Here is an 11,242-nt window from a genome sequence, read left to right on the forward strand (position 1 = left end):
AAAACTGGAGGAGGAGAATGTGCTGGATGGAGTAGTACACACCCCTAATTGCAGCAATTGGGTGGCAGTCTAGGGATCACAGGTTTGAGGTCAGCCTTGACTCTATGGAAAGATAGAGGCCAGTTTGGGCTACATGAGGTTTTTGTGGAAAGGAAGGAAGGAAGGAAGGAAGGAGAAAAGAAAGAAAGAAGGAAAAAGAAAGGGAGAAAGAAAGAGAAAGCAGGAAAAGAGAAGGGGAGGAAGGAAAGGAGGGTAGGGGAGGAGGGAGTGGAAGACTGGAGACAGTAGAAAGGAGAAATGAGAAATGTGAGAAGAAAAAATGGAGTATCTGAAAAGAAGTAATGGGCCAACATGATGGGTAAGGTGGCTAGCACAAGAACAAAGAGTGAGCAGAGATAAGTGCCTGGCTGCTTGAGAGAACACTGTACATCCAGGAGGCTTGGCCAGACAGCCACAGCACAGCTGGAATCAATCTGGGCAGCTGCCCAGGCCCACTCCAAGGAAGCAGTGGAAACCCTTCCCTTTGGTTTGGCAGGACTAGGCTCAAGTCTGCCAGGAATGCCAGCCTGTTTGGGGCAGTCATAGAGAAGAAGAAGTATTATAGGGACCCATGCCTGCTACGCTCTGCCCCCCTTTTTTTTTCCACGGGGAGTTCTGGGAATAGGGTATGACTCGCAAAGAGAATTTTGATATTTAGTGAAGAGTCAAATTCACTCAGCTATCTTCAGGCCTTCAAAACATTAAAATTACTATCCCATTTCATAGTACAAGGAAGCACACTCCGAGCCAAGTTATGCAGTTAGATGCATGGTTTGTATTTACACCTTTTTCTTCTATCCCCTTTCTGATTTTCAGCATCTCAGTTCATTTTATTAAAGTCTGATGTAACCTCTGACATGTGAGACGCAGTTTCTGAGGAGAAGATGTTAAATGAGTGACTTATGCCCAGGTCCTGTCTTCAGGATGCTTGTAAGCACTTCTATGGTACTGTATCTCTCCCCAGAGTCTTGGGATTTTGAGTTAAAACCAGAATAAGGGCAAGCCATTATGCCCAGCTAACAACACTGTGTTCTGGTGGTTCTTCAAAGAGACAACATGGACAGCTGGAAAGGTTGTCTGGACTATAAAGGAGACAGCCTGGAATATACTCCTAAGAAGTACATTGCCTGGTTATGTAATCCAAGATTCTAGAATTTTTTTTTCTAGGACCATGGGTTTCCCCCTTTTAAATGGTATGGGAGTAAATGACCACTAGGGTCCCTTCTACCATTCTGTGACACAGCTTCAAGCTTCTCAATTCTCCCAGAGTTCCCACTTGCACCAATCTCTAATAAGTCTTGGTTTCAAATAAGATATAAAATTTCAGATTAGTTTTTAGTCAAGGAATAGAATTTCTTCTCTATTCAGGTACTCAAGAAGAACTTTATGATATACAAAGAACCAATTCACTATGAAAATTTAATTTAGGAAACAGGAATTAAATAAAATATTTCTTAAATCACTTTAATGAGTTTACAAAATTGAAGTAAATCTATTTGTTCTCTAATGATAATGCTCAGAGCTGCAGATTCAATTCTGTCTTTCAAATGGCTTAGGGTAGTGATGGGGTAAAGGGAAAATATATTCATATCTGAAAATGATTAAATAAAAATTCAATCCTTAATTATCCTTCTCACAGCTGTGGTGGAGGAAAATCATGAATGCTCACCAAAATTTAAAGTGCCTGGGCTGTAAGCTTTCAAAGTAACTTTCTTCTTCTTCTTTTTTTTTTTTTCAGCCATTTGACTTTTAAAGTTATGAAGAATGTCTGTTTTCAAAGCATCCAGCATAATGCAAAAAAGCAATTATTTTAAGAGGTATTATGCAAAAGCAGGTCTGCTCGTTTCCTTCAAGGATCTCTGAACACTCCATGCAGTTTCTTGGTGCACATTTTCCCTTTGCCCCACTGTGTTGTTTCTCTCTGAATGAACTTGTCTCTTTAGGCCGCTCACCTAAATAGTGAGATATTTAGGTGGACTGGGATAGTGGACTGTTCACTTGGTTGGACTGTACTAGAGCAAAGGCCCTCCCAATGCTGTGCCCCCAGCAGCAGCAGCCTACTCTTGGAACATTCCAGCAATTCACATTCACAGGCTCAGTCTGACCTGGGGAATCAAAAGTTCTGCATTTAGTGCTCAACAACCTGTTTGAAACAAATCTTTCAGTAGATTGCAGGTTTGAGATAGAGGTAGCAGAATTGGAACAGAAGTAGAAAAACAAGGGGGAAAGAACTCCCCCTCCTTTGTTTTATAACAAATTTATTCTTTACTCCCCCAGGTCATGTGCTTTTGGAGTAACTCCTTATGTTTGTCTGTACACAGAGACTTTTTCATGGGTTGTTTAATGTGTAATGGAAGAGATGTGCAAGTTTATGTTTTTTATTGTATTCTAGCTCAATCATGATTTCTAAGTCCTTTGACCCCATCTTCACTGACATCTCTTATCTTTTAAAAGAACTCAATGTCACCAGCAGTGTTTGAGTGTGCTGGCATTGCTATAAAACCTGATGTAAAAACAATGCAATATTTCTCAGACTGGAAAGCCCAAACTTTCTCATGTTGAAACAGCAGTAAAGGGCATAGCCATGCCCCCAGGCATACCCCTAACCTACACTTAACTTTGTGTCAGAATATGGAAAGATATGCCAGAAAACTTTCTCATTTGCTCTTGTTTGTCATAGCCTAAAAGTTCAATGGTTCTTTTTGATATGGACAACAATCTTATGTTGTTTTCTCTCTCTCTCTCTCTCTCTCTCTCTCTCTCTCTCTCTCTCTCTCTCTCTGTACTTGAAGAAAACGTAGGTCCATTTCAAGGGTCTTCATCTATTGTTCTGCACCTTACTTTCTGAGACCCTTTCTCACTGAAACTAGAGTTCACCAAGAGGCTAGACTGGTTATCACATCTGCAGGATCTTGTCTCTTTCTCAGTTCTGAGGTTACAGGCATATGCTACTACATGGGTGCTAGAGATCTGAGTGTAGGTCCTCATGTTTACACGACTCTTTACCTGCTGAGTCATCTCCACACTCCTTTTATGTTTCAAATGTGTAAATTTGGAAAATTACAAGTGGAAGCCTTCAGAAAGACATCTTATAAGAAACTATTGATGATACAATGAAATAACACTGAAGAACACAAGTGTAGTTGACCTCTAAGGTGCCATGCACCCTCAGAAATGATGCTGTGTTTTCACTCTCATCTTTATACTCCCAATCTTAGGTAAAAAAAGCCCATATCTTGTCATGTGATAACAATAATTTGGAGACTTTTTATGGATAGAACAAGTAAGTCATTCTGTTGTAGAGGTTCAGAGGTAAAAGTTACAAGCTTAGCATGAAATTTAACACATCCTTGGCATGTAAGTATCAAGGTCTTTTTAATAAAAATGAGTTTTATCAGTAGTAGGGTTCCCAAAGATATTGGTGTATTCAAACACTGGAATGAAGAATTAATGTACTTTTGCCATCATAAATTTAATATTCCCTGAGCTAAGGGCTTTCTGCTTCTAATACTTCCAGATGAGGAAAGATTGCCATATTCACTAACTAGAACTACTTTTCCATAGGTTATCTGTTCACTACACGTTATGCCCTAAATTGTCTCTTCCCCAAATCCATACACTGAACCCCAACTTCAAATTCCTCCAAATGTGACTGTGCTTGTGTACAAGGTCTTTAGAAAGACATCTAATTGAAAGTCATTAAGGTGGAGCCTTCTCTGATATGACTAATGTCCTTATAAGTAAATATGATTAAAAACACATATACTGAAAAACACACACACACACACACACACACACACACACACGCACACGCACACGCACACGCACACGCACACACACACATACATGAGAAGACACCAGAAGAAGAAAAGACAGGGAGGTGGGCTTTTAAAGAAACCATTTTGCTTGTACTTTGACTTTAGATTACAGCCTCTAGAACTGATGACTTGATTATACATTGTTTAAACCCTCAGGACATGAGATTTGCTATGATGGCCCTATGGAAGGAATACACTACCCAGCCGATGAATCAGAATGTACCTCAAAAGGAATAACTCTTTCTGGCCAGGAGTACAGCTTGAGTTCCTCCAGAATGGTGAGAAATAAGATTTCTCTCTACCTGCCCATGAATCACAAACTATTCTCAGCCGCATTTAAGCCCAGTGTTTTGCTTTTCTGCTATTATATCCAGAAACACTTCTTCCTAGAATAATAAAAATCCAAGACAGTTAAAAAGGTCAACTGGTCTACCTCCCTTCCCCATCATCTGTTTTTAGACAAGAACCTGAAGTCCTAAAAGGTTAAATTTTTTTTTTTTTTGAGTTGCTGGTTAGTTACTAGAAAAGCCAGGCTTTAATCCAAAATCTCTACTTCAATTCTAGATTCTTTCATCACATTAAACTAACTTTGATTTTGTTTATTTATTTTTCATAGAATTATTAAAATCCTACTGTTGGCTTTGTGCTATGATTAAAATTTTTAGGCTAAGGATGGTGCTTTTAAATCAGAGTGAACATAGAAACATATAATGAGACTTTAAAATGAGCTACATTGATGGAAGGGGGTCAGAAGAAAGGTATCCATGGAGACAGAGACATGGACAAAGGAGAAATTCAAATCTGGGCTAAATGACAATGAGTCTCTTGGGGCTTCATATGAAACCACCCCAGCATCCTTCTATCAGTGCTTTCAGAAGATTGTGAATAGTATTTGGGTAAGTCCCATGTATCTTTGCAGCTAACTATACTCAAGTATTTCATTTTCACAGCTTTCAGTTATATTCATAACTGAGTTTCATTTCAGGGAATTGAAACTGATTCAATTAAAAAGATACTTTGTTCTTCTGCTCCAAAATTTATTGGAGCCAACATAAGCACAACTATTCAGAATTTTCAGTTGTAAGTCCAGGTTCCTCTGTGGCAAATAAAGGAGGGGCCAGTACATTACTTCTTGGGCTTCTTCTCAAGCAGCAGTATGCAGTATGATTGCCATGAATGGTCTCATTCTAACTATATTTGTCCCAGTGTGTGCTTAGAGACATGAGAAGTAAGTTGTTATCCCTTTTGCACACTGACGTACAAGAGAATTTGCAAGTACAATAAACATCTATTTGTTGCTGGGAAATGAAATGTATGTCTTTTCAGCATCAATTTTTCAATATCAATTAAATTTATTTTTGTTATTAAAGATGTTAGAAAAGAGAAAGAAGATCATATGAGCATGGTAAGTAAGGAGAAAACTCAAGACAAGAGAGAGACCAACAGTCCTAGAGAAAGGATATGCTGAAGAACAATAGAAAAGAATGAGGAGGTTTATAAAAGGAGAAAGAAAGAGGCCACATATGACACCAAGAATTTGAAAGAGGCCATGTCTTAAAAGCAAGGCTACAATATAAATTGCTAACTCCCTAAAAAATGCTCTCTAATGTCTACATGAACCTGTGATATTGGCACTTATGGCCTCAACCTCAAACCCTTGAGCCCTTTGAATAGAGCAGGTACTATGGAGGTCTTTAAATGTTCACTCTGTTGTAGTCATTTGTTTCTTATCACTTCCACAACTTACTCTTGTCATTAGTGGGTGCTGGCTAATTATAGTGTGTGAATTTTCACATGCTTTTCCATTTCACATTTTTAGATATACATTTCAGATACGGTTTTGATGATGATGGGTTTTTTTCCCTAGTAGCTAGCTATTATGCCTGTTGCTCTTTAACCAATGACTTGGATTCCTGGAATGAGTCCATTCTCTTTTATGGGTATTTATGAAAGTCACTGCTCCCAGTTAGCACATGTGGAGGGAGAGAGACTTTTCAGTGGACACATTGAAAGGTAAGCGTCAGAAAAGGCTAGCTAGGCTGCACACTGACTGTGACCCGGGCTGCTCATTCCACCTGAGACCAGTTATATTTTCTTCCACATGAATATTTTAATATTTGCTTCCAGAATTTTTGTGAAAAGCACATAAACACTCTTATGCTTAGAAGATAGAGGGAAGAACAAACCCAAAGCCACGCATAGGCTGTGTTAAGCATATACGTAAACACGGCCTATCCCTTGAATATTCGGATGAAAACTAAAGCTACAATGTAAATTTGAATTAATGAGGAAATAGAGGAATTGATGATGAATGAAAGTTTCTTCCTCTCCTTTATTTAAAATCTATTTAGATATATATTTTACAAAAGTCTCTAAAATAGGAAACATAAAAATATATGCAGTAAAGTAGCAACTTTTCTACTGATCCTAAACCCTGACAGGGTTACACGTGTGAATAGATAGGTATGTGCAGATGTGTGTTTTGTGTTCACTTGGAGGTACCCTCCCTCCTAAGGATGAAAAATTCTTTCTTTTATTTCCCTAAAAAGACACTAAAGGGAATTTGAAAGAGAAAAATTATGGAAAGTGGACAGCAATGAAAATATCATTTCACTCAGGTTCATAAATCATTTAAAAAATTCTCTCATTTCCCATCACCTAGTAGATTTATTGAAAATTTATCACCCATCCTTTCATGGAAGCTTTCTCCATTCAGAACAGAAAGGATTTTGACCTAAAATGCTTAAGAGCTAAGCTAGAATACCATCGTAATTCTGTGGCTCCATTTCAAAACTAGCCTGTGTTTTACAGAATTTCAAATATCTAAGTCATTTCCAGTCATAGGAGCTAAAATTGGCCAGGGTGGAACTTGTGGCTGTCAGAATTGATAAACATTTCCTGAATGCCAATTGGTTGGAGACCCATGTCTCTGAATACCATTAAAATAGTCTGAAGTCTACCTCAACATGTAACCCCAAGTTCTAATTGCTTGTCGGGAAGTTAAGACTTTGTTTGGACAAGTTCAAACAAATTTTTTAGTCTCACATTCTGCCAACCAGGGGTCTTATGGAGGCTGTGATCTCTGTGTGAATCAGGAGAAGTCATCTGACTCCCCGCAAGGAGAAGAAGAATAAAACTCAAGCCCATTTCTCCTGTGAATAAGAGCTTTGCTGCAAGGATTCAAGACTTTCAAAGGCCTCACAGAGTTACAAGAAGATAAGAAATAAACACAAAACCAAAGTATCCAAAATTGACCATGGTAGCAAAACACTGACTTGTGCTGGAAGGCTTTTCTTTTCTAAGGCAGGGTTTATTCTCAGTAAAACTGTCAAATGAGGGAGTGTTTCTGATTTCTACTACCCTGCCTCCCATTCCTTCTTTATGTAGTGAGCTCTAAGCCCAGCTGAGGGTTTGCTGCCTGACTGTAGACTGTCCTGAAACTAGCTTTTCAAGGAATGATTTGATGCTAGTCCCCAGAATCTCACTAATGGGAAGGGACCTATTGTCCACAATTGCCAGACTATCTGACCTAATCTGGGCACAGAGACAGTAGCTGCTGGAGCCTGTCACTTCAGAGAAATGTGGAATCAGGAATCGAAATTCTGTCATTCTCCTCTTTGCCTCTTTCCTTTTCACTTCTGTTTGAATCAGCTCCACTCTAACTCCACTGTGGACTAGTCTCTTTCATAATGGAGGAAGGGGTTGCTCACAACTTCAGTGCCTCCTATCCCATTGCCAGAGATTTTTGCTTGTTTGGGGGCCAGAATTAAACAATATTGAAGAAGTGTCTTGATGACTCTTACCCAGTGAGGCCATAATAAAATCTGAGATCAGGAAAATTCTAGAATAGACCCAGCTTGTTCCAAGGCTGGAATGCTCTTGAACTAGAGGAAGAGCGTGAAAGAGGAGAATTTCTAAAAGGATAGAACACACCGAGTTGTCAATGTCTATCTAAGAAACCCTCAAATACATTTTACACTAATCTGTCATACACATTTAACTCCTGCAATAGATGAATAACCATCTTACCACTGAGCTTATGGTACTCCTTTGTGAACTAAAGAGCTTGGCTTCCAGTTTCTTCCCTTCCTAACGCAGGAGCTTTGAACAAGTTGTATATACTTGCTAACCCTCATATTTATCCTTTGAAGAACTGGGGTGATATCAGCTGCTATTGCTTTACAGTGTTAATATGAAACTCAAAAGGAGATAAGCCTATGAAAAATATGCTAAACTATACATTACTATAGTGGTTTTTATGAGAATGGCTCCCCATAGGCTCATATGTTTGGATGCTCGCTCCCCAGTGAGAAGAACTATTTGGAGAAAGTTAGCCGGTTTGGCCCTGCTGCAGTAGGTGTGGCCACTGAGGGAGGTTTAAAGGCCCATGCTAGTAGGTCTCACCCTCTCAACCTGCAACTTGTGAATCAAATGTAAGCTCTCAGCCACTAGATCTTTTAGCTTGTCTCTACCAATAGATTTTTTGACTTAAGTTTCTTCTCTCTTTTTCCTTTTTTTCATATATGTACCTGTTTATTTCAAATCTATTATCTTAAAAATCAGAAAGAATGTATTAATAAGGCAGCCTCCGCATCTCTATTCAATCTAAAGCCAACAAGCCATGATCACAAGTCTTGGAGTCAGAAGAGAAGAGAGAGGACGTTTGTAAAATTTTGAATAAGTTTGGATGCAGGCATTGAGGAGGGGTCAGTGTGCTGGGCTAATCCAGGGGCCCAGGAGATTGCTGTGTGGCCTTGGAGAATGCTGAAGTCCAAGCTCTAGCTTTAACCTTGAAGAACTGGGAACCAGTTTTGTTTACCATCAAAGAATGCGTAGTGTCCAGTTCACCTCTAGGACATGGAATAAACTAGACTGTCCATTAACCAATTTATCCCAACAACAGTGCTAGTCACACTGCTTCCAGAAAGCAAAGATTTGCCAATCAAAGATTCTCCTTGGTGATCACGGAATCAGAACCCAAGCATTTTGAGTTAAAGCCTGAGATTCAAGTGCCAAAAGGACAGCAACTTAAGAAGTGCCTGCTCCGTAGTCTCCTAGATACTGCAGCTCTCACCATGGCATGGTTCCCACATGCTCTGTGCATTTATTGCAAGCAAAACTCCTTCCTAGTGCATTTTCCCCCTAAAAAGGTGTCATAAAACTTCTAATCCATTAAGAATCAAGAATTTTTGGAAACTTTCTTTGGCTTCTAATGCACCACATACTTCTAAAGTAATTTTTAGAGAAATCTTACTTTCTCCCTAATTTCAAGGGTTTTTGAACACTCTGTTTTTTATACTGCCCCCTCCCCATCTATGTGATCATTTGCTCTGGAGGGGGCTGAGAATGCTCACTGAGGGTTCATAGAAACCTAGCTTCAAATCCAAGCTGAGTGAACATGGGGAAATGACCCAACTTCTCTGAGCATGCTCCCTCATCTGGAAAATGGCTCTGAAATAGCTGAGGGAGCACTGTTAGGATTCATTACAGCGAGATGCTTGGCACACAGGCAAGCCCTCACTCCCAGTAAGCAATAATAAATGCAACTATTATTCATCATTTCTCACTTCTTTATCCAGCTTTCTTTCCTAAGCACCTACTGAATGGGTCTGGCCTCATGTTAGGCCAGACATCCAGCATAGCGTAATTACTACTACTGAATATTAAATTTAGCTCCTAGCTTCCTAGCTGCCAAGGCCCAAAGGGCCAAATTAATCATTGCCAAGGACTTAAGTTTGTGTGTGTGTGTGTGTGTGTTTTCTTCTCAGAACTCAGGTTCATTTGAACCTATGATACATGCCCAGGGAGTTCAAGACAAGATGGCTTAAGTTCTAAGGAAGGACTACCTAATTTGAGGCTTTCAAATGCTGAAGCATCAGATGACAATGACATTCGAGTCCAGTTCAATAGGCCAACCTTGGTAGTGGCATGAATAGCCGATGTGAACAATACTCAGACGTCTCCGCATTCCTGGCAGATAAGTAGCTATATTGAGCATGGCATGCTTTGACAATAGGACAAGTTCTCCTGTCTGATGAGCTGATGATGATTTTGGATAATACAGATATAAAGTTAGAACTATCTGTTGTTTCCTTAAAGTTTTAAGTAGGGTGTTTCGGGACTGAATTTACACGGCTGAGATGTGTGCGTGCCTCCCTCATCTTGAGCAGTTCATGCTAATAAGAAAGACGCAGGGCGTCATCTCACCATATGCTGGCAGTCACTTCACTGGACTTGAGATAGAATCAAAGTAATTGCTCCATAAAGCAAAGCAGTTAGTAATAACCGAAACTCCAAAAGCCCTTTTATTTTCTGATTCATATCTTTAATCAATTTGCAACATGAAGCAATTGAGTTTTCCCTCTAGTTTTCCAATTGTTTGCTCAGAAGGGCTTCTCCACTGCCTTTGACTGACGTGACATTATTGCATCTATATTGACTTTTACAGCAGATTTTACAACATTCGAGGTGCATACGTAACAAGAAAATGTAGCATGGGAACATTTCAAGATGAAAGTAAGTCATAAAGAGGTGCCTAGCTAGCTACAGTGCCTGCCATTTACAGTGTGAGGACATTACAAATGGAGAATAGCAAATGAGGCTTGGCTCCTGAGTGTCACCAGCTTCCAAAGGCCCGGGACTTGTCTCATCAGTCTTCTCTGGGACATGGAGCAGGGAAGGCCTGTGATGGGCTGGTTGCTTGTGGCTTTGCTATAGTTGGGCTATTCTGAAACATTGCCTTAGGTACTTAAAACCAGCAACACCATTAGGTTTCTAGTGTCCTGGCAGGGAAAGAGGGGTGCTGGAGCAGGTGCCCTGACTTGAGTAATGGGACCACACTGCTTTTGAGAAGTGATGAATCCATCAGTAGAGCCAAGAAGCAGCTAAGGGCTGCTCCCAGATGAAAACTGCTGCTACCATTGCTCTCTTTTGTCTTTTCTATGCATTCCCACCAGACCTGTGACTGCACGTGAGCCAGAAACAATTGGAAGGTGGGTTTCCACATCTAAAGAGCCTTCCATTTCTGTTTCTATAGTCTGTTTTAATTCATATCTCACCCTTCAATGTTGGGCTTCCTGCCCAAAATCATACCTCTTGGCTTCTGTATCCTTCTGGCTACTTGGCCTGGCCTTTAGTCACCATCCAAGCCCTGTTGAGTTAGTTGTTGCCATTCCCAGGGTATTTCCATCCTGTACACCCCTGCTTTTTGCTATTGCTACTCATGCTTTCTGTTACCTGTGGCCTACTGATTCACTTATTGCTAAAGGTTCTGAGATGGTAAGAGCATAAGAGCAGAGCTAGACTCCCTAGATTTGTATCCCGCTTTGAGACCAAAGGACAACTCCTTTTTCTTTTCTTTTCTTTTCTTTTTCTTTTCTTTTTTT

General features: G+C 39.9%; 1 protein-coding gene and 1 long non-coding RNA gene across 2 annotated transcripts in view; one reads left to right on the forward strand and one right to left on the reverse strand.

Annotated features, from left to right (window-relative positions):
• The window catches only part of Slc14a2 (solute carrier family 14 member 2), a 435,832-nt gene that overhangs the window by 392,599 nt on the left and 31,991 nt on the right, over positions 1–11,242 (reverse strand). The gene's annotated exons all lie outside the window — the stretch shown is intronic.
• LOC116087392 lies at positions 1,841–9,676 on the forward strand. Its single transcript, XR_004117417.1, has 3 exons — positions 1,841–1,856; positions 4,014–4,135; positions 9,626–9,676. It is a non-coding gene; the product is annotated as an uncharacterized LOC116087392 (long non-coding RNA).

Source organism: Mastomys coucha, unplaced genomic scaffold (genome assembly GCF_008632895.1).
Source record: "Mastomys coucha isolate ucsf_1 unplaced genomic scaffold, UCSF_Mcou_1 pScaffold13, whole genome shotgun sequence".
In the NCBI taxonomy this organism is placed as follows: Eukaryota; Metazoa; Chordata; class Mammalia; order Rodentia; family Muridae; genus Mastomys; species Mastomys coucha.